General features: G+C 35.0%; 23 non-coding genes across 23 annotated transcripts; 19 read left to right on the forward strand and 4 right to left on the reverse strand.

Annotated features, from left to right (window-relative positions):
• The first annotated feature begins 197 nt into the window (after positions 1–197).
• TRNAD-GUC (transfer RNA aspartic acid (anticodon GUC)) lies at positions 198–269 on the forward strand. The gene has a single exon. It is a non-coding gene; the product is annotated as a tRNA-Asp (tRNA).
• Positions 270–900: 631 nt separating this feature from the next.
• On the forward strand, positions 901–972 carry TRNAD-GUC (transfer RNA aspartic acid (anticodon GUC)). The gene has a single exon. It is a non-coding gene; the product is annotated as a tRNA-Asp (tRNA).
• Positions 973–1,599: 627 nt separating this feature from the next.
• On the forward strand, positions 1,600–1,671 carry TRNAD-GUC (transfer RNA aspartic acid (anticodon GUC)). Its single transcript has one exon. It is a non-coding gene; the product is annotated as a tRNA-Asp (tRNA).
• Positions 1,672–2,298: 627 nt separating this feature from the next.
• On the forward strand, positions 2,299–2,370 carry TRNAD-GUC (transfer RNA aspartic acid (anticodon GUC)). Its single transcript has one exon. It is a non-coding gene; the product is annotated as a tRNA-Asp (tRNA).
• A 625-nt stretch (positions 2,371–2,995) lies between these two features.
• Positions 2,996–3,067, forward strand: TRNAD-GUC (transfer RNA aspartic acid (anticodon GUC)). Its single transcript has one exon. It is a non-coding gene; the product is annotated as a tRNA-Asp (tRNA).
• Positions 3,068–3,690: 623 nt separating this feature from the next.
• On the forward strand, positions 3,691–3,762 carry TRNAD-GUC (transfer RNA aspartic acid (anticodon GUC)). The gene has a single exon. It is a non-coding gene; the product is annotated as a tRNA-Asp (tRNA).
• Positions 3,763–4,401: 639 nt separating this feature from the next.
• TRNAD-GUC (transfer RNA aspartic acid (anticodon GUC)) lies at positions 4,402–4,473 on the forward strand. Its single transcript has one exon. It is a non-coding gene; the product is annotated as a tRNA-Asp (tRNA).
• A 627-nt stretch (positions 4,474–5,100) lies between these two features.
• Positions 5,101–5,172, forward strand: TRNAD-GUC (transfer RNA aspartic acid (anticodon GUC)). The gene has a single exon. It is a non-coding gene; the product is annotated as a tRNA-Asp (tRNA).
• Positions 5,173–7,201: 2,029 nt separating this feature from the next.
• On the forward strand, positions 7,202–7,273 carry TRNAD-GUC (transfer RNA aspartic acid (anticodon GUC)). The gene has a single exon. It is a non-coding gene; the product is annotated as a tRNA-Asp (tRNA).
• A 627-nt stretch (positions 7,274–7,900) lies between these two features.
• Positions 7,901–7,972, forward strand: TRNAD-GUC (transfer RNA aspartic acid (anticodon GUC)). The gene has a single exon. It is a non-coding gene; the product is annotated as a tRNA-Asp (tRNA).
• Positions 7,973–8,597: 625 nt separating this feature from the next.
• TRNAD-GUC (transfer RNA aspartic acid (anticodon GUC)) lies at positions 8,598–8,669 on the forward strand. Its single transcript has one exon. It is a non-coding gene; the product is annotated as a tRNA-Asp (tRNA).
• A 637-nt stretch (positions 8,670–9,306) lies between these two features.
• On the forward strand, positions 9,307–9,378 carry TRNAD-GUC (transfer RNA aspartic acid (anticodon GUC)). The gene has a single exon. It is a non-coding gene; the product is annotated as a tRNA-Asp (tRNA).
• A 1,508-nt stretch (positions 9,379–10,886) lies between these two features.
• On the reverse strand, positions 10,887–10,958 carry TRNAD-GUC (transfer RNA aspartic acid (anticodon GUC)). The gene has a single exon. It is a non-coding gene; the product is annotated as a tRNA-Asp (tRNA).
• A 667-nt stretch (positions 10,959–11,625) lies between these two features.
• TRNAD-GUC (transfer RNA aspartic acid (anticodon GUC)) lies at positions 11,626–11,697 on the reverse strand. The gene has a single exon. It is a non-coding gene; the product is annotated as a tRNA-Asp (tRNA).
• Positions 11,698–12,322: 625 nt separating this feature from the next.
• On the reverse strand, positions 12,323–12,394 carry TRNAD-GUC (transfer RNA aspartic acid (anticodon GUC)). The gene has a single exon. It is a non-coding gene; the product is annotated as a tRNA-Asp (tRNA).
• Positions 12,395–14,419: 2,025 nt separating this feature from the next.
• Positions 14,420–14,491, reverse strand: TRNAD-GUC (transfer RNA aspartic acid (anticodon GUC)). The gene has a single exon. It is a non-coding gene; the product is annotated as a tRNA-Asp (tRNA).
• A 908-nt stretch (positions 14,492–15,399) lies between these two features.
• TRNAD-GUC (transfer RNA aspartic acid (anticodon GUC)) lies at positions 15,400–15,471 on the forward strand. The gene has a single exon. It is a non-coding gene; the product is annotated as a tRNA-Asp (tRNA).
• Positions 15,472–16,106: 635 nt separating this feature from the next.
• Positions 16,107–16,178, forward strand: TRNAD-GUC (transfer RNA aspartic acid (anticodon GUC)). The gene has a single exon. It is a non-coding gene; the product is annotated as a tRNA-Asp (tRNA).
• A 1,332-nt stretch (positions 16,179–17,510) lies between these two features.
• Positions 17,511–17,582, forward strand: TRNAD-GUC (transfer RNA aspartic acid (anticodon GUC)). The gene has a single exon. It is a non-coding gene; the product is annotated as a tRNA-Asp (tRNA).
• A 635-nt stretch (positions 17,583–18,217) lies between these two features.
• Positions 18,218–18,289, forward strand: TRNAD-GUC (transfer RNA aspartic acid (anticodon GUC)). The gene has a single exon. It is a non-coding gene; the product is annotated as a tRNA-Asp (tRNA).
• Positions 18,290–18,916: 627 nt separating this feature from the next.
• TRNAD-GUC (transfer RNA aspartic acid (anticodon GUC)) lies at positions 18,917–18,988 on the forward strand. The gene has a single exon. It is a non-coding gene; the product is annotated as a tRNA-Asp (tRNA).
• Positions 18,989–19,621: 633 nt separating this feature from the next.
• TRNAD-GUC (transfer RNA aspartic acid (anticodon GUC)) lies at positions 19,622–19,693 on the forward strand. The gene has a single exon. It is a non-coding gene; the product is annotated as a tRNA-Asp (tRNA).
• Positions 19,694–21,025: 1,332 nt separating this feature from the next.
• Positions 21,026–21,097, forward strand: TRNAD-GUC (transfer RNA aspartic acid (anticodon GUC)). Its single transcript has one exon. It is a non-coding gene; the product is annotated as a tRNA-Asp (tRNA).
• The last annotated feature ends 647 nt before the right edge of the window (positions 21,098–21,744 follow it).

A 21,744-nucleotide genomic window follows, 5' to 3' on the forward strand; every position in this document is an offset into this window, starting at 1 on the left:
AGGTATTTATTTTAATCAATCATTTCTTATTAAAGCAGATTATTTTTAGCTAGGAATTTCTGATTTGTAATCATTTATGAAAAAAGATTACTTCTCCTAACCAAAAGAAGCAAAGCTGCCTATTACAATACTGTGAATTGATTGAGGGCATGCCCTAACCTCATGAAGGTGAGCACTGTTGAACTGAAGCCAATATGTCCTCGTTAGTATAGTGGTCAGTATCCCCGCCTGTCACGCGGGAGACCGGGGTTCAATTCCCCGACGGGGAGACGATTCCTTTTATTCACACAATTAAATAAAATGATGTACTTAATAACATTGTAAACTATATTTGTCATTATCCTTGTCTATTACGATTGAGATAAACGTTGAATTCAGTGATGGCCAAATTGCTTACAGATGTGTTAACTAAAAGTCAGAATATGCTCTGAATATTTCAATCTGCACAGACCATACCATCAAAAACAATTTACATCTATAATCTAATGGAAATGGAATGAAGCAGTGGGGAATCTTATGCTTCTGCTCAACTCTAGGGGCTAGATTTAGAAGTGGAGTGGATGCTTTTTGTTAGTAGTGACCCCTGGTGGTAAATGGTTATAAGCTGCAAATGGTAAAGTGAGCTGATTGTATATATATATATATATATATATATATATATATACATAGATAGATAGAAAGATAGATAGACAGATCGATAAATAGGTATTTATTTTAATCAATCATTTCTTATTAAAGCAGATTATTTTTAGCTAGGAATTTCTGATTTGTAATCATTTATGAAAAAAGATTGCTTCTCCTAACCAAAGGAAGCAAAGCTGCCTATTACAATACTGTGAATTGATTGAGGGCATGCCCTAACCTCATGGAGGTGAGCACTGTTGAACTGAAGCCAATATGTCCTCGTTAGTATAGTGGTCAGTATCCCCGCCTGTCACGCGGGAGACCGGGGTTCAATTCCCCGACGGGGAGACGATTCCTTTTATTCACACAATTAAATAAAATGATGTACTTAATAACATTGTAAACTATATTTGTCATTATCCTTGTCTATTACGATTGAGATAAACGTTGAATTCAGTGATGGCCAAATTGCTTACAGATGTGTTAACTAAAAGTCAGAATATGCTCTGAATATTTCAATCTGCACAGACCATACCATCAAAAACAATTTACATCTATAATCTAATGGAAATGGAATGAAGCAGTGGGGAATCTTATGCTTCTGCTCAACTCTAGGGGCTAGATTTAGAAGTGGAGTGGATGCTTTTTGTTAGTAGTGACCCCTGGTGGTAAATAGTTATAAGCTGCAAATGGTAAAGTGAGCTGATTGTATATATATATATATATATATATACATATACATAGATAGATAGAAAGATAGATAGACAGATCGATAAATAGGTATTTATTTTAATCAATCATTTCTTATTAAAGCAGATTATTTTTGGCTAGGAATTTCGGATTTGTAATCATTTATGAAAAAAGATTGCTTCTCCTAACCAAACGAAGCAAAGCTGCCTATTACAATACTGTGAATTGATTGAGGGCATGCCCTAACCTCATGGAGGTGAGCACTGTTGAACTGAAGACAATATGTCCTCGTTAGTATAGTGGTCAGTATCCCCGCCTGTCACGCGGGAGACCGGGGTTCAATTCCCCGACGGGGAGACGATTCCTTTTATTCACACAATTAAATAAAATGATGTACTTAATAACATTGTAAACTATATTTGTCATTATCCTTGTCTATTACGATTGAGATAAACGTTGAATTCAGTGATGGCCAAATTGCTTACAGATGTGTTAACTAAAAGTCAGAATATGCTCTGAATATTTCAATCTGCACAGACCATACCATCAAAAACAATTTACATCTATAATCTAATGGAAATGGAATGAAGCAGTGGGGAATCTTATGCTTCTGCTCAACTCTAGGGGCTAGATTTAGAAGTGGAGTGGATGCTTTTTGTTAGTAGTGACCCCTGGTGGTAAATGGTTATAAGCTGCAAATGGTAAAGTGAGCTGATTGTATATATATATATATATATATATACATATACATAGATAGATAGAAAGATAGATAGACAGATCGATAAATAGGTATTTATTTTAATCAATCATTTCTTATTAAAGCAGATTATTTTTGGCTAGGAATTTCTGATTTGTAATCATTTATGAAAAAAGATTGCTTCTCCTAACCAAACGAAGCAAAGCTGCCTATTACAATACTGTGAATTGATTGAGGGCATGCCCTAACCTCATGGAGGTGAGCACTGTTAAACTGAAGACAATATGTCCTCGTTAGTATAGTGGTCAGTATCCCCGCCTGTCACGCGGGAGACCGGGGTTCAATTCCCCGACGGGGAGACGATTCCTTTTATTCACACAATTAAATAAAATGATGTACTTAATAACATTGTAAACTATATTTGTCATTATCCTTGTCTATTACGATTGAGATAAACGTTGAATTCAGTGATGGCCAAATTGCTTACAGATGTGTTAACTAAAAGTCAGAATATGCTCTGAATATTTCAATCTGCACAGACCATACCATCAAAAACAATTTACATCTATAATCTAATGGAAATGGAATGAAGCAGTGGGGAATCTTATGCTTCTGCTCAACTCTAGGGGCTAGATTTAGAAGTGGAGTGGATGCTTTTTGTTAGTAGTGACCCCTGGTGGTAAATGGTTATAAGCTGCAAATGGTAAAGTGAGCTGATTGTATATATATATATATATATATACATATACATAGATAGATAGAAAGATAGATAGACAGATCGATAAATAGGTATTTATTTTAATCAATCATTTCTTATTAAAGCAGATTATTTTTGGCTAGGAATTTCTGATTTGTAATCATTTATGAAAAAAGATTGCTTCTCCTAACCAAAGGAAGCAAAGCTGCCTATTACAATACTGTGAATTGATTGAGGGCATGCCCTAACCTCATGGAGGTGAGCACTGTTGAACTGAAGCCAATATGTCCTCGTTAGTATAGTGGTCAGTATCCCCGCCTGTCACGCGGGAGACCGGGGTTCAATTCCCCGACGGGGAGACGATTCCTTTTATTCACACAATTAAATAAAATGATGTACTTAATAACATTGTAAACTATATTTGTCATTATCCTTGTCTATTACGATTGAGATAAACGTTGAATTCAGTGATGGCCAAATTGCTTACAGATGTGTTAACTAAAAGTCAGAATATGCTCTGAATATTTCAATCTGCACAGACCATACCATCAAAAACAATTTACATCTATAATCTAATGGAAATGGAATGAAGCAGTGGGGAATCTTATGCTTCTGCTCAACTCTAGGGGCTAGATTTAGAAGTGGAGTGGATGCTTTTTGTTAGTAGTGACCCCTGGTGGTAAATGGTTATAAGCTGCAAATGGTAAAGTGAGCTGATTGTATATATATATATATATATATATATACATAGATAGATAGAAAGATAGATAGACAGAACGATAAATAGGTATTTATTTTAATCAATCATTTCTTATTAAAGCAGATTATTTTTAGCTAGGAATTTCTGATTTGTAATCATTTATGAAAAAAGATTACTTCTCCTAACCAAAAGAAGCAAAGCTGCCTATTACAATACTGTGAATTGATTGAGGGCATGCCCTAACCTCATGAAGGTGAGCACTGTTGAACTGAAGCCAATATGTCCTCGTTAGTATAGTGGTCAGTATCCCCGCCTGTCACGCGGGAGACCGGGGTTCAATTCCCCGACGGGGAGACGATTCCTTTTATTCACACAATTAAATAAAATGATGTACTTAATAACATTGTAAACTATATTTGTCATTATCCTTGTCTATTACGATTGAGATAAACGTTGAATTCAGTGATGGCCAAATTGCTTACAGATGTGTTAACTAAAAGTCAGAATATGCTCTGAATATTTCAATCTGCACAGACCATACCATCAAAAACAATTTACATCTATAATCTAATGGAAATGGAATGAAGCAGTGGGGAATCTTATGCTTCTGCTCAACTCTAGGGGCTAGATTTAGAAGTGGAGTGGATGCTTTTTGTTAGTAGTGACCCCTGGTGGTAAATGGTTATAAGCTGCAAATGGTAAAGTGAGCTGATTGTATATATATATATATATATATATATATATATATATATATATACATAGATAGATAGAAAGATAGATAGACAGATCGATAAATAGGTATTTATTTTAATCAATCATTTCTTATTAAAGCAGATTATTTTTAGCTAGGAATTTCTGATTTGTAATCATTTATGAAAAAAGATTGCTTCTCCTAACCAAAGGAAGCAAAGCTGCCTATTACAATACTGTGAATTGATTGAGGGCATGCCCTAACCTCATGGAGGTGAGCACTGTTGAACTGAAGCCAATATGTCCTCGTTAGTATAGTGGTCAGTATCCCCGCCTGTCACGCGGGAGACCGGGGTTCAATTCCCCGACGGGGAGACGATTCCTTTTATTCACACAATTAAATAAAATGATGTACTTAATAACATTGTAAACTATATTTGTCATTATCCTTGTCTATTACGATTGAGATAAACGTTGAATTCAGTGATGGCCAAATTGCTTACAGATGTGTTAACTAAAAGTCAGAATATGCTCTGAATATTTCAATCTGCACAGACCATACCATCAAAAACAATTTACATCTATAATCTAATGGAAATGGAATGAAGCAGTGGGGAATCTTATGCTTCTGCTCAACTCTAGGGGCTAGATTTAGAAGTGGAGTGGATGCTTTTTGTTAGTAATGACCCCTGGTGGTAAATAGTTATAAGCTGCAAATGGTAAAGTGAGCTGATTGTATATATATATATATATATATATACATATACATAGATAGATAGAAAGATAGATAGACAGATCGATAAATAGGTATTTATTTTAATCAATCATTTCTTATTAAAGCAGATTATTTTTGGCTAGGAATTTCGGATTTGTAATCATTTATGAAAAAAGATTGCTTCTCCTAACCAAACGAAGCAAAGCTGCCTATTACAATACTGTGAATTGATTGAGGGCATGCCCTAACCTCATGGAGGTGAGCACTGTTGAACTGAAGACAATATGTCCTCGTTAGTATAGTGGTCAGTATCCCCGCCTGTCACGCGGGAGACCGGGGTTCAATTCCCCGACGGGGAGACGATTCCTTTTATTCACACAATTAAATAAAATGATGTACTTAATAACATTGTAAACTATATTTGTCATTATCCTTGTCTATTACGATTGAGATAAACGTTGAATTCAGTGATGGCCAAATTGCTTACAGATGTGTTAACTAAAAGTCAGAATATGCTCTGAATATTTCAATCTGCACGGACCATACCATCAAAAACAATTTACATCTATAATCTAATGGAAATGGAATGAAGCAGTGGGGAATATTATGCTTCTGCTCAACTCTAGGGGCTAGATTTAGAAGTGGAGTGGATGCTTTTTGTTAGTAGTGACCCCTGGTGGTAAATGGTTATAAGCTGCAAATGGTAAAGTGAGCTGATTGTATATATATATATATATATATATATATACATATACATAGATAGATAGAAAGATAGATAGACAGATCGATAAATAGGTATTTATTTTAATCAATCATTTCTTATTAAAGCAGATTATTTTTGGCTAGGAATTTCGGATTTGTAATCATTTATGAAAAAAGATTGCTTCTCCTAACCAAACGAAGCAAAGCTGCCTATTACAATACTGTGAATTGATTGAGGGCATGCCCTAACCTCATGGAGGTGAGCACTGTTGAACTGAAGCCAATATGTCCTCGTTAGTATAGTGGTCAGTATCCCCGCCTGTCACGTGGGAGACCGGGGTTCAATTCCCCGACGGGGAGACGATTCCTTTTATTCACACAATTAAATAAAATGATGTACTTAATAACATTGTAAACTATATTTGTCATTATCCTTCTCTATTACGATTGAGATAAACGTTGAATTCAGTGATGGCCAAATTGCTTACAGATGTGTTAACTAAAAGTCAGAATATGCTCTGAATATTTCAATCTGCACAGACCATACCATCAAAAACAATTTACATCTATAATCTAATGGAAATGGAATGAAGCAGTGGGGAATCTTATGCTTCTGCTCAACTCTAGGGGCTAGATTTAGAAGTGGAGTGGATGCTTTTTGTTAGTAGTGACCCCTGGTGGTAAATGGTTATAAGCTGCAAATGGTAAAGTGAGCTGATTGTATATATATATATATATATATACATATACATAGATAGATAGAAAGATAGATAGACAGATCGATAAATAGGTATTTATTTTAATCAATCATTTCTTATTAAAGCAGATTATTTTTGGATAGGAATTTCTGATTTGTAATCATTTATGAAAAAAGATTGCTTCTCCTAACCAAACGAAGCAAAGCTGCCTATTACAATACTGTGAATTGATTGAGGGCATGCCCTAACCTCATGGAGGTGAGCACTGTTGAACTGAAGCCAATATGTCCTCGTTAGTATAGTGGTCAGTATCCCCGCCTGTCACGTGGGAGACCGGGGTTCAATTCCCCGACGGGGAGACGATTCCTTTTATTCACACAATTAAATAAAATGATGTACTTAATAACATTGTAAACTATATTTGTCATTATCCTTCTCTATTACGATTGAGATAAACGTTGAATTCAGTGATGGCCAAATTGCTTACAGATGTGTTAACTAAAAGTCAGAATATGCTCTGAATATTTCAATCTGCACAGACCATACCATCAAAAACAATTTACATCTATAATCTAATGGAAATGGAATGAAGCAGTGGGGAATCTTATGCTTCTGCTCAACTCTAGGGGCTAGATTTAGAAGTGGAGTGGATGCTTTTTGTTAGTAGTGACCCCTGGTGGTAAATGGTTATAAGCTGCAAATGGTAAAGTGAGCTGATTGTATATATATATATATATATATATATACATATACATAGATAGATAGAAAGATAGATAGACAGATCGATAAATAGGTATTTATTTTAATCAATCATTTCTTATTAAAGCAGATTATTTTTGGCTAGGAATTTCTGATTTGTAATCATTTATGAAAAAAGATTGCTTCTCCTAACCAAAAGAAGCAAAGCTGCCTATTACAATACTGTGAATTGATTGAGGGCATGCCCTAACCTCATGGAGGTGAGCACTGTTGAACTGAAGCCAATATGTCCTCGTTAGTATAGTGGTCAGTATCCCCGCCTGTCACGCGGGAGACCGGGGTTCAATTCCCCGACGGGGAGACGATTCCTTTTATTCACACAATTAAATAAAATGATGTACTTAATAACATTGTAAACTATATTTGTCATTATCCTTCTCTATTACGATTGAGATAAACGTTGAATTCAGTGATGGCCAAATTGCTTACAGATGTGTTAACTAAAAGTCAGAATATGCTCTGAATATTTCAATCTGCACAGACCATACCATCAAAAACAATTTACATCTATAATCTAATGGAAATGGAATGAAGCAGTGGGGAATCTTATGCTTCTGCTCAACTCTAGGGGCTAGATTTAGAAGTGGAGTGGATGCTTTTTGTTAGTAGTGACCCCTGGTGGTAAATGGTTATAAGCTGCAAATGGTAAAGTGAGCTGATTGTATATATATATATATATATATATACATATACATAGATAGATAGAAAGATAGATAGACAGATCGATAAATAGGTATTTATTTTAATCAATCATTTCTTATTAAAGCAGATTATTTTTGGCTAGGAATTTCTGATTTGTAATCATTTATGAAAAAAGATTGCTTCTCCTAACCAAAGGAAGCAAAGCTGCCTATTACAATACTGTGAATTGATTGAGGGCATGCCCTAACCTCATGGAGGTGAGCACTGTTGAACTGAAGCCAATATGTCCTCGTTAGTATAGTGGTCAGTATCCCCGCCTGTCACGCGGGAGACCGGGGTTCAATTCCCCGACGGGGAGACGATTCCTTTTATTCACACAATTAAATAAAATGATGTACTTAATAACATTGTAAACTATATTTGTCATTATCCTTGTCTATTACGATTGAGATAAACGTTGAATTCAGTGATGGCCAAATTGCTTACAGATGTGTTAACTAAAAGTCAGAATATGCTCTGAATATTTCAATCTGCACAGACCATACCATCAAAAACAATTTACATCTATAATCTAATGGAAATGGAATGAAGCAGTGGGGAATCTTATGCTTCTGCTCAACTCTAGGGGCTAGATTTAGAAGTGGAGTGGATGCTTTTTGTTAGTAGTGACCCCTGGTGGTAAATGGTTATAAGCTGCAAATGGTAAAGTGAGCTGATTGTATATATATATATATATATATACATATACATAGATAGATAGAAAGATAGATAGACAGATCGATAAATAGGTATTTATTTTAATCAATCATTTCTTATTAAAGCAGATTATTTTTGGCTAGGAATTTCTGATTTGTAATCATTTATGAAAAAAGATTGCTTCTCCTAACCAAAGGAAGCAAAGCTGCCTATTACAATACTGTGAATTGATTGAGGGCATGCCCTAACCTCATGGAGGTGAGCACTGTTGAACTGAAGCCAATATGTCCTCGTTAGTATAGTGGTCAGTATCCCCGCCTGTCACGCGGGAGACCGGGGTTCAATTCCCCGACGGGGAGACGATTCCTTTTATTCACACAATTAAATAAAATGATGTACTTAATAACATTGTAAACTATATTTGTCATTATCCTTGTCTATTACGATTGAGATAAACGTTGAATTCAGTGATGGCCAAATTGCTTACAGATGTGTTAACTAAAAGTCAGAATATGCTCTGAATATTTCAATCTGCACAGACCATACCATCAAAAACAATTTACATCTATAATCTAATGGAAATTGAATGAAGCAGTGGGGAATATTATGCTTCTGCTCAACTCTAGGGGCTAGATTTAGAAGTGGAGTGGATGCTTTTTGTTAGTAGTGACCCCTGGTGGTAAATGGTTATAAGCTGCAAATGGTAAAGTGAGCTGATTGTATATATATATATATATATATATATATATATATATATATACATAGATAGATAGAAAGATAGATAGACAGATCGATAAATAGGTATTTATTTTAATCAATCATTTCTTATTAAAGCAGATTATTTTTAGCTAGGAATTTCTGATTTGTAATCATTTATGAAAAAAGATTGCTTCTCCTAACCAAAGGAAGCAAAGCTGCCTATTACAATACTGTGAATTGATTGAGGGCATGCCCTAACCTCATGGAGGTGAGCACTGTTGAACTGAAGCCAATATGTCCTCGTTAGTATAGTGGTCAGTATCCCCGCCTGTCACGCGGGAGACCGGGGTTCAATTCCCCGACGGGGAGACGATTCCTTTTATTCACACAATTAAATAAAATGATGTACTTAATAACATTGTAAACTATATTTGTCATTATCCTTGTCTATTACGATTGAGATAAACGTTGAATTCAGTGATGGCCAAATTGCTTACAGATGTGTTAACTAAAAGTCAGAATATGCTCTGAATATTTCAATCTGCACAGACCATACCATCAAAAACTATTTACATCTATAATCTAATGGAAATGGAATGAAGCAGTGGGGAATCTTATGCTTCTGCTCAACTCTAGGGGCTAGATTTAGAAGTGGAGTGGATGCTTTTTGTTAGTAGTGACCCCTGGTGGTAAATGGTAAAATAATCTGCTTTAATAAGAAATGATTGATTAAAATAAATACCTATTTATCGATCTGTCTATCTATCTTTCTATCTATCTATGTATATATATATATATATATATATATATACAATCAGCTCACTTTACCATTTGCAGCTTATAACCATTTACCACCAGGGGTCACTACTAACAAAAAGCATCCACTCCACTTCTAAATCTAGCCCCTAGAGTTGAGCAGAAGCATAAGATTCCCCACTGCTTCATTCCATTTCCATTAGATTATAGATGTAAATTGTTTTTGATGGTATGGTCTGTGCAGATTGAAATATTCAGAGCATATTCTGACTTTTAGTTAACACATCTGTAAGCAATTTGGCCATCACTGAATTCAACGTTTATCTCAATCGTAATAGACAAGGATAATGACAAATATAGTTTACAATGTTATTAAGTACATCATTTTATTTAATTGTGTGAATAAAAGGAATCGTCTCCCCGTCGGGGAATTGAACCCCGGTCTCCCGCGTGACAGGCGGGGATACTGACCACTATTCTAACGAGGACATATTGGCTTCAGTTCAACAGTGCTCACCTCCATGAGGTTAGGGCATGCCCTCAATCAATTCACAGTATTGTAATAGGCAGCTTTGCTTCCTTTGGTTAGGAGAAGCAATCTTTTTTCATAAATGATTACAAATCAGAAATTCCTAGCTAAAAATAATCTGCTTTAATAAGAAATGATTGATTAAAATAAATACCTATTTATCGATCTGTCTATCTATCTTTCTATCTATCTATGTATATATATATATATATATATATATATATATATATACTATCAGCTCACTTTACCATTTGCAGCTTATAACCATTTACCACCAGGGGTCACTACTAACAAAAAGCATCCACTCCACTTCTAAATCTAGCCCCTAGAGTTGAGCAGAAGCATAAGATTCCCCACTGCTTCATTCCATTTCCATTAGATTATAGATGTAAATTTTTTTTGATGGTATGGTCTGTGCAGATTGAAATATTCAGAGCATATTCTGACTTTTAGTTAACACATCTGTAAGCAATTTGGCCATCACTGAATTCAACGTTTATCTCAATCGTAATAGACAAGGATAATGACAAATATAGTTTACAATGTTATTAAGTACATCATTTTATTTAATTGTGTAAATAAAAGGAATCGTCTCCCCGTCGGGGAATTGAACCCCGGTCTCCCGCGTGACAGGCGGGGATACTGACCACTATACTAACGAGGACATATTGTCTTCAGTTCAACAGTGCTCACCTTCATGAGGTTAGGGCATGCCCTCAATCAATTCACAGTATTGTAATAGGCAGCTTTGCTTCTTTTGGTTAGGAGAAGTAATCTTTTTTCATAAATGATTACAAATCAGAAATTCCTAGCTAAAAATAATCTGCTTTAATAAGAAATGATTGATTAAAATAAATACCTATTTATCGATCTGTCTATCTATCTTTCTATCTATCTATGTATATATATATATATATATATATATATATATATATATATATATATATATATATATATATATATATATATACAATCAGCTCACTTTACCATTTGCAGCTTATAACCATTTACCACCAGGGGTCACTACTAACAAAAAGCATCCACTCCACTTCTAAATCTAGCCCCTAGAGTTGAGCAGAAGCATAAGATTCCCCACTGCTTCATTCCATTTCCATTAGATTATAGATGTAAATTGTTTTTGATGGTATGGTCTGTGCAGATTGAAATATTCAGAGCATATTCTGACTTTTAGTTAACACATCTGTAAGCAATTTGGCCATCACTGAATTCAACGTTTATCTCAATCGTAATAGAGAAGAATAATGACAAATATAGTTTACAATGTTATTAAGTACATCATTTTATTTAATTGTGTGAATAAAAGGAATCGTCTCCCCGTCGGGGAATTGAACCCCGGTCTCCCGCGTGACAGGCGGGGATACTGACCACTATACTAACGAGGACATACTGGCTTCAGTTCAACAGTGCTCACCTCCATGAGGTTAGGGCATGCCCTCAATCAATTCACAGTATTGTAATAGGCAGCTTTGCTTCCTTTGGTTAGGAGAAGCAATCTTTTTTCATAAATGATTACAAATCAGAAATTCCTAGCCAAAAATAATCTGCTTTAATAAGAAATGATTGATTAAAATAAATACCTATTTATCGATCTGTCTATCTATCTTTCTATCTATCTATGTATATGTATATATATATATATATATATACAATCAGCTCACTTTACCATTTGCAGCTTATAACCATTTACCACCAGGGGTCACTACTAACAAAAAGCATCCACTCCACTTCTAAATCTAGCCCCTAGAGTTGAGCAGAAGCATAAGATTCCCCACTGCTTCATTCCATTTCCATTAGATTATAGATGTAAATTGTTTTTGATGGTATGGTCTGTGCAGATTGAAATATTCAGAGCATATTCTGACTTTTAGTTAACACATCTGTAAGCAATTTGGCCATCACTGAATTCAACGTTTATCTCAATCGTAATAGAGAAGGATAATGACAAATATAGTTTACAATGTTATTAAGTACATCATTTTATTTAATTGTGTGAATAAAAGGAATCGTCTCCCCGTCGGGGAATTGAACCCCGGTCTCCCGCGTGACAGGCGGGGATACTGACCACTATACTAACGAGGACATATTGGCTTCAGTTCAACAGTGCTCACCTCCATGAGGTTAGGGCATGCCCTCAATCAATTCACAGTATTGTAATAGGCAGCTTTGCTTCTTTTGGTTAGGAGAAGCAATCTTTTTTCATAAATGATTACAAATCAGAAATTCCTAGCCAAAAATAATCTGCTTTAATAAGAAATGATTGATTAAAATAAATACCTATTTATCGATCTGTCTATCTATCTTTCTATCTATCTATGTATATGTATATATATATATATATATATACAATCAGCTCACTTTACCATTTGCAGCTTATAACCATTTACCACCAGGGGTCACTACTAACAAAAAGCATCCACTCCACTTCTAAATCTAGCCCCTAGAGTTGAGCAGAAGCATAAGATTCCCCACTGCTTCATTCCATTTCCATTAGATTATAGATGTAAATTGTTTTTGATGGTATGGTCTGTGCAGATTGAAATATTCAGAGCATATTCTGACTTTTAGTTAACACATCTGTAAGCAATTTGGCCATCACTGAATTCAACGTTTATCTCAATCGTAATAGAGAAGGATAATGACAAATATAGTTTACAATGTTATTAAGTACATCATTTTATTTAATTGTGTGAATAAAAGGAATCGTCTCCCCGTCGGGGAATTGAACCCCGGTCTCCCACGTGACAGGCGGGGATACTGACCACTATACTAACGAGGACATATTGGCTTCAGTTCAACAGTGCTCACCTCCATGAGGTTAGGGCATGCCCTCAATCAATTCACAGTATTGTAATAGGCAGCTTTGCTTCGTTTGGTTAGGAGAAGCAATCTTTTTTCATAAATGATTACAAATCAGAAATTCCTAGCCAAAAATAATCTGCTTTAATAAGAAATGATTGATTAAAATAAATACCTATTTATCGATCTGTCTATCTATCTTTCTATCTATCTATGTATATGTATATATATATATATATATATACAATCAGCTCACTTTACCATTTGCAGCTTATAACCATTTACCACCAGGGGTCACTACTAACAAAAAGCATCCACTCCACTTCTAAATCTAGCCCCTAGAGTTGAGCAGAAGCATAAGATTCCCCACTGCTTCATTCCATTTCCATTAGATTATAGATGTAAATTGTTTTTGATGGTATGGTCTGTGCAGATTGAAATATTCAGAGCATATTCTGACTTTTAGTTAACACATCTGTAAGCAATTTGGCCATCACTGAATTCAACGTTTATCTCAATCGTAATAGAGAAGGATAATGACAAATATAGTTTACAATGTTATTAAGTACATCATTTTATTTAATTGTGTGAATAAAAGGAATCGTCTCCCCGTCGGGGAATTGAACCCCGGTCTCCCACGTGACAGGCGGGGATACTGACCACTATACTAACGAGGACATATTGGCTTCAGTTCAACAGTGCTCACCTCCATGAGGTTAGGGCATGCCCTCAATCAATTCACAGTATTGTAATAGGCAGCTTTGCTTCGTTTGGTTAGGAGAAGCAATCTTTTTTCATAAATGATTACAAATCCGAAATTCCTAGCCAAAAATAATCTGCTTTAATAAGAAATGATTGATTAAAATAAATACCTATTTATCGATCTGTCTATCTATCTTTCTATCTATCTATGTATATGTATATATATATATATATATATATATATACAATCAGCTCACTTTACCATTTGCAGCTTATAACCATTTACCACCAGGGGTCACTACTAACAAAAAGCATCCACTCCACTTCTAAATCTAGCCCCTAGAGTTGAGCAGAAGCATAATATTCCCCACTGCTTCATTCCATTTCCATTAGATTATAGATGTAAATTGTTTTTGATGGTATGGTCCGTGCAGATTGAAATATTCAGAGCATATTCTGACTTTTAGTTAACACATCTGTAAGCAATTTGGCCATCACTGAATTCAACGTTTATCTCAATCGTAATAGACAAGGATAATGACAAATATAGTTTACAATGTTATTAAGTACATCATTTTATTTAATTGTGTGAATAAAAGGAATCGTCTCCCCGTCGGGGAATTGAACCCCGGTCTCCCGCGTGACAGGCGGGGATACTGACCACTATACTAACGAGGACATATTGTCTTCAGTTCAACAGTGCTCACCTCCATGAGGTTAGGGCATGCCCTCAATCAATTCACAGTATTGTAATAGGCAGCTTTGCTTCGTTTGGTTAGGAGAAGCAATCTTTTTTCATAAATGATTACAAATCCGAAATTCCTAGCCAAAAATAATCTGCTTTAATAAGAAATGATTGATTAAAATAAATACCTATTTATCGATCTGTCTATCTATCTTTCTATCTATCTATGTATATGTATATACGCGGGAGACCGGGGTTCAATTCCCCGACGGGGAGACGCTTCCTTTTATTCACACAATTAAATAAAATGATGTACTTAATAACATTGTAAACTATATTTGTCATTATCCTTTTCTATTACGATTGAGATAAACGTTGAATTCAGTGATGGCCAAATTGCTTACAGATGTGTTAACTAAAAGTCAGAATATGCTCTGAATATTTCAATCTGCACAGACCATACCATCAAAAACAATTTACATCTATAATCTAATGGAAATGGAATGAAGCAGTGGGGAATCTTATGCTTCTGCTCAACTCTAGGGGCTAGATTTAGAAGTGGAGTGGATGCTTTTTGTTAGTAGTGACCCCTGGTGGTAAATGGTTATAAGCTGCAAATGGTAAAGTGAGCTGATTGTATATATATATATATATATATACATATACATAGATAGATAGAAAGATAGATAGACAGATCGATAAATAGGTATTTATTTTAATCAATCATTTCTTATTAAAGCAGATTATTTTTGGCTAGGAATTTCTGATTTGTAATCATTTATGAAAAAAGATTGCTTCTCCTAACCAAAAGAAGCAAAGCTGCCTATTACAATACTGTGAATTGATTGAGGGCATGCCCTAACCTCATGAAGGTGAGCACTGTTGAACTGAAGACAATATGTCCTCGTTAGTATAGTGGTCAGTATCCCCGCCTGTCACGCGGGAGACCGGGGTTCAATTCCCCGACGGGGAGACGATTCCTTTTATTCACACAATTAAATAAAATGATGTACTTAATAACATTGTAAACTATATTTGTCATTATCCTTGTCTATTACGATTGAGATAAACGTTGAATTCAGTGATGGCCAAATTGCTTACAGATGTGTTAACTAAAAGTCAGAATATGCTCTGAATATTTCAATCTGCACAGACCATACCATCAAAAACAATTTACATCTATAATCTAATGGAAATGGAATGAAGCAGTGGGGAATATTATGCTTCTGCTCAACTCTAGGGGCTAGATTTAGAAGTGGAGTGGATGCTTTTTGTTAGTAGTGACCCCTGGTGGTAAATGGTTATAAGCTGCAAATGGTAAAGTGAGCTGATTGTATATATATATATATATATATATATATATATACATATACATAGATAGATAGAAAGATAGATAGACAGATCGATAAATAGGTATTTATTTTAATCAATCATTTCTTATTAAAGCAGATTATTTTTGGCTAGGAATTTCGGATTAGTAATCATTTATGAAAAAAGATTGCTTCTCCTAACCAAACGAAGCAAAGCTGCCTATTACAATACTGTGAATTGATTGAGGGCATGCCCTAACCTCATGGAGGTGAGCACTGTTGAACTGAAGACAATATGTCCTCGTTAGTATAGTGGTCAGTATCCCCGCCTGTCACGCGGGAGACCGGGGTTCAATTCCCCGACGGGGAGACGATTCCTTTTATTCACTCAATTAAATAAAATGATGTACTTAATAACATTGTAAACTATATTTGTCATTATCCTTGTCTATTACGATTGAGATAAACGTTGAATTCAGTGATGGCCAAATTGCTTACAGATGTGTTAACTAAAAGTCAGAATATGCTCTGAATATTTCAATCTGCACAGACCATACCATCAAAAACAATTTACATCTATAATCTAATGGAAATGGAATGAAGCAGTGGGGAATATTATGCTTCTGCTCAACTCTAGGGGCTAGATTTAGAAGTGGAGTGGATGCTTTTTGTTAGTAGTGACCCCTGGTGGTAAATGGTTATAAGCTGCAAATGGTAAAGTGAGCTGATTGTATATATATATATATATATATATATATATATACATATACATAGATAGATAGAAAGATAGATAGACAGATCGATAAATAGGTATTTATTTTAATCAATCATTTCTTATTAAAGCAGATTATTTTTGGCTAGGAATTTCGGATTTGTAATCATTTATGAAAAAAGATTGCTTCTCCTAACCAAACGAAGCAAAGCTGCCTATTACAATACTGTGAATTGATTGAGGGCATGCCCTAACCTCATGGAGGTGAGCACTGTTGAACTGAAGCCAATATGTCCTCGTTAGTATAGTGGTCAGTATCCCCGCCTGTCACGTGGGAGACCGGGGTTCAATTCCCCGACGGGGAGACGATTCCTTTTATTCACACAATTAAATAAAATGATGTACTTAATAACATTGTAAACTATATTTGTCATTATCCTTCTCTATTACGATTGAGATAAACGTTGAATTCAGTGATGGCCAAATTGCTTACAGATGTGTTAACTAAAAGTCAGAATATGCTCTGAATATTTCAATCTGCACAGACCATACCATCAAAAACAATTTACATCTATAATCTAATGGAAATGGAATGAAGCAGTGGGGAATCTTATGCTTCTGCTCAACTCTAGGGGCTAGATTTAGAAGTGGAGTGGATGCTTTTTGTTAGTAGTGACCCCTGGTGGTAAATGGTTATAAGCTGCAAATGGTAAAGTGAGCTGATTGTATATATATATATATATATATACATATACATAGATAGATAGAAAGATAGATAGACAGATCGATAAATAGGTATTTATTTTAATCAATCATTTCTTATTAAAGCAGATTATTTTTGGCTAGGAATTTCTGATTTGTAATCATTTATGAAAAAAGATTGCTTCTCCTAACCAAAGGAAGCAAAGCTGCCTATTACAATACTGTGAATTGATTGAGGGCATGCCCTAACCTCATGGAGGTGAGCACTGTTGAACTGAAGCCAATATGTCCTCGTTAGTATAGTGGTCAGTATCCCCGCCTGTCACGCGGGAGACCGGGGTTCAATTCCCCGACGGGGAGACGATTCCTTTTATTCACACAATTAAATAAAATGATGTACTTAATAACATTGTAAACTATATTTGTCATTATCCTTGTCTATTACGATTGAGATAAACGTTGAATTCAGTGATGGCCAAATTGCTTACAGATGTGTTAACTAAAAGTCAGAATATGCTCTGAATATTTCAATCTGCACAGACCATACCATCAAAAACAATTTACATCTATAATCTAATGGAAATGGAATGAAGCAGTGGGGAATCTTATGCTTCTGCTCAACTCTAGGGGCTAGATTTAGAAGTGGAGTGGATGCTTTTTGTTAGTAGTGACCCCTGGTGGTAAATGGTTATAAGCTGCAAATGGTAAAGTGAGCTGATTGTAAATATATATATATATATATATATATATATATATATACATAGATAGATAGAAAGATAGATAGACAGAACGATAAATAGGTATTTATTTTAATCAATCATTTCTTATTAAAGCAGATTATTTTTAGCTAGGAATTTCTGATTTGTAATCATTTATGAAAAAAGATTACTTCTCCTAACCAAAAGAAGCAAAGCTGCCTATTACAATACTGTGAATTGATTGAGGGCATGCCCTAACCTCATGAAGGTGAGCACTGTTGAACTGAAGCCAATATGTCCTCGTTAGTATAGTGGTCAGTATCCCCGCCTGTCACGCGGGAGACCGGGGTTCAATTCCCCGACGGGGAGACGATTCCTTTTATTCACACAATTGAATAAAATGATGTACTTAATAACATTGTAAACTATATTTGTCATTATCCTTGTCTATTACGATTGAGATAAACGTTGAATTCAGTGATGGCCAAATTGCTTACAGATGTGTTAACTAAAAGTCAGAATATGCTCTGAATATTTCAATCTGCACAGACCATACCATCAAAAACAATTTACATCTATAATCTAATGGAAATGGAATGAAGCAGTGGGGAATCTTATGCTTCTGCTCAACTCTAGGGGCTAGATTTAGAAGTGGAGTGGATGCTTTTTGTTAGTAGTGACCCCTGGTGGTAAATGGTTATAAGCTGCAAATGGTAAAGTGAGCTGATTGTATATATATATATATATATATATACATATACATAGATAGATAGAAAGATAGATAGAAAGATCGATAAATAGGTATTTATTTTAATCAATCATTTCTTATTAAAGCAGATTATTTTTGGCTAGGAATTTCTGATTTGTAATCATTTATGAAAATAGATTGCTTCTCCTAACCAAAAGAAGCAAAGCTGCCTATTACAATACTGTGAATTGATTGAGGGCATGCCCTAACCTCATGGAGGTGAGCACTGTTGAACTGAAGCCAATATGTCCTCGTTAGTATAGTGGTCAGTATCCCCGCCTGTCACGCGGGAGACCGGGGTTCAATTCCCCGACGGGGAGACGATTCCTTTTATTCACACAATTAAATAAAATGATGTACTTAATAACATTGTAAACTATATTTGTCATTATCCTTTTCTATTACGATTGAGATAAACGTTGAATTCAGTGATGGCCAAATTGCTTACAGATGTGTTAACTAAAAGTCAGAATATGCTCTGAATATTTCAATCTGCACAGACCATACCATCAAAAACAATTTACATCTATAATCTAATGGAAATGGAATGAAGCAGTGGGGAATCTTATGCTTCTGCTCAACTCTAGGGGCTAGATTTAGAAGTGGAGTGGATGCTTTTTGTTAGTAGTGACCCCTGGTGGTAAATGGTTATAAGCTGCAAATGGTAAAGTGAGCTGATAGTATATATATATATATATATATATATATATACATATACATAGATAGATAGAAAGATAGATAGACAGATCGATAGATAGGTATTTATTTTAATCAATCATTTCTTATTAAAGCAGATTATTTTTGGCTAGGAATTTCTGATTTGTAATCATTTATGAAAAAAGATTGCTTCTCCTAACCAAAAGAAGCAAAGCTGCCTATTACAATACTGTGAATTGATTGAGGGCATGCCCTAACCTCATGAAGGTGAGCACTGTTGAACTGAAGACAATATGTCCTCGTTAGTATAGTGGTCAGTATCCCCGCCTGTCACGCGGGAGACCGGGGTTCAATTCCCCGACGGGGAGACGATTCCTTTTATTCACACAATTAAATAAAATGATGTACTTAATAACATTGTAAACTATATTTGTCATTATCCTTGTCTATTACGATTGAGATAAACGTTGAATTCAGTGATGGCCAAATTGCTTACAGATGTGTTAACTAAAAGTCAGAATATGCTCTGAATATTTCAATCTGCACAGACCATACCATCAAAAACAATTTACATCTATAATCTAATGGAAATGGAATGAAGCAGTGGGGAATATTATGCTTCTGCTCAACTCTAGGGGCTAGATTTAGAAGTGGAGTGGATGCTTTTTGTTAGTAGTGACCCCTGGTGGTAAATGGTTATAAGCTGCAAATGGTAAAGTGAGCTGATTGTATATATATATATATATATATATATATATATACATAGATAGATAGAAAGATAGATAGACAGATCGATAAATAGGTATTTATTTTAATCAATCATTTCTTATTAAAGCAGATTATTTTTGGCTAGGAATTTCGGATTTGTAATCATTTATGAAAAAAGATTGCTTCTCCTAACCAAACGAAGCAAAGCTGCCTATTACAATACTGTGAATTGATTGAGAGCATGCCCTAACCTCATGGAGGTGAGCACTGTTGAACTGAAGACAATATGTCCTCGTTAGTATAGTGGTCAGTATCCCCGTCTGTCACGCGGGAGACCGGGGTTCAATTCCCCGACGGGGAGACGATTCCTTTTATTCACACAATTAAATAAAATGATGTACTTAATAACATTGTAAACTATATTTGTCATTATCCTTGTCTATTACGATTGAGATAAACGTTGAATTCAGTGATGGCCAAATTGCTTACAGATGTGTTAACTAAAAGTCAGAATATGCTCTGAATATTTCAATCTGCACAGACCATACCATCAAAAACAATTTACATCTATAATCTAATGGAAATGGAATGAAGCAGTGGGGAATATTATGCTTCTGCTCAACTCTAGGGGCTAGATTTAGAAGTGGAGTGGATGCTTTTTGTTAGTAGTGACCCCTGGTGGTAAATGGTTATAAGCTGCAAATGGTAAAGTGAGCTGATTGTATATATATATATATATATATATATATACATATACATAGATAGATAGAAAGATAGATAGACAGATCGATAAATAGGTATTTATTTTAATCAATCATTTCTTATTAAAGCAGATTATTTTTAGCTAGGAATTTCTGATTTGTAATCATTTATGAAAAAAGATTACTTCTCCTAACCAAAAGAAGCAAAGCTGCCTATTACAATACTGTGAATTGATTGAGGGCATGCCCTAACCTCATGAAGGTGAGCACTGTTGAACTGAAGACAATATGTCCTCGTTAGTATAGTGGTCAGTATCCCCGCCTGTCACGCGGGAGACCGGGGTTCAATTCCCCGACGGGGAGACGATTCCTTTTATTCACACAATTAAATAAAATGATGTACTTAATAACATTGTAAACTATATTTGTCATTATCCTTGTCTATTACGATTGAGATAAACGTTGAATTCAGTGATGGCCAAATTGCTTACAGATGTGTTAACTAAAAGTCAGAATATGCTCTGAATATTTCAATCTGCACAGACCATACCATCAAAAACAATTTACATCTATAATCTAATGGAAATGGAATGAAGCAGTGGGGAATATTATGCTTCTGCTCAACTCTAGGGGCTAGATTTAGAAGTGGAGTGGATGCTTTTTGTTAGTAGTGACCCCTGGTGGTAAATGGTTATAAGCTGCAAATGGTAAAGTGAGCTGATTGTATATATATATATATATATATATATATATATACATAGATAGATAGAAAGATAGATAGACAGATCGATAAATAGGTATTTATTTTAATCAATCATTTCTTATTAAAGCAGATTATTTTTGGCTAGGAATTTCGGATTTGTAATCATTTATGAAAAAAGATTGCTTCTCCTAACCAAACGAAGCAAAGCTGCCTATTACAATACTGTGAATTGATTGAGAGCATGCCCTAACCTCATGGAGGTGAGCACTGTTGAACTGAAGACAATATGTCCTCGTTAGTATAGTGG

This window comes from Triturus cristatus, chromosome 4_1, assembly GCF_964204655.1.
Source record: "Triturus cristatus chromosome 4_1, aTriCri1.1, whole genome shotgun sequence".
Classification (NCBI taxonomy): domain Eukaryota; kingdom Metazoa; phylum Chordata; class Amphibia; order Caudata; family Salamandridae; genus Triturus; species Triturus cristatus.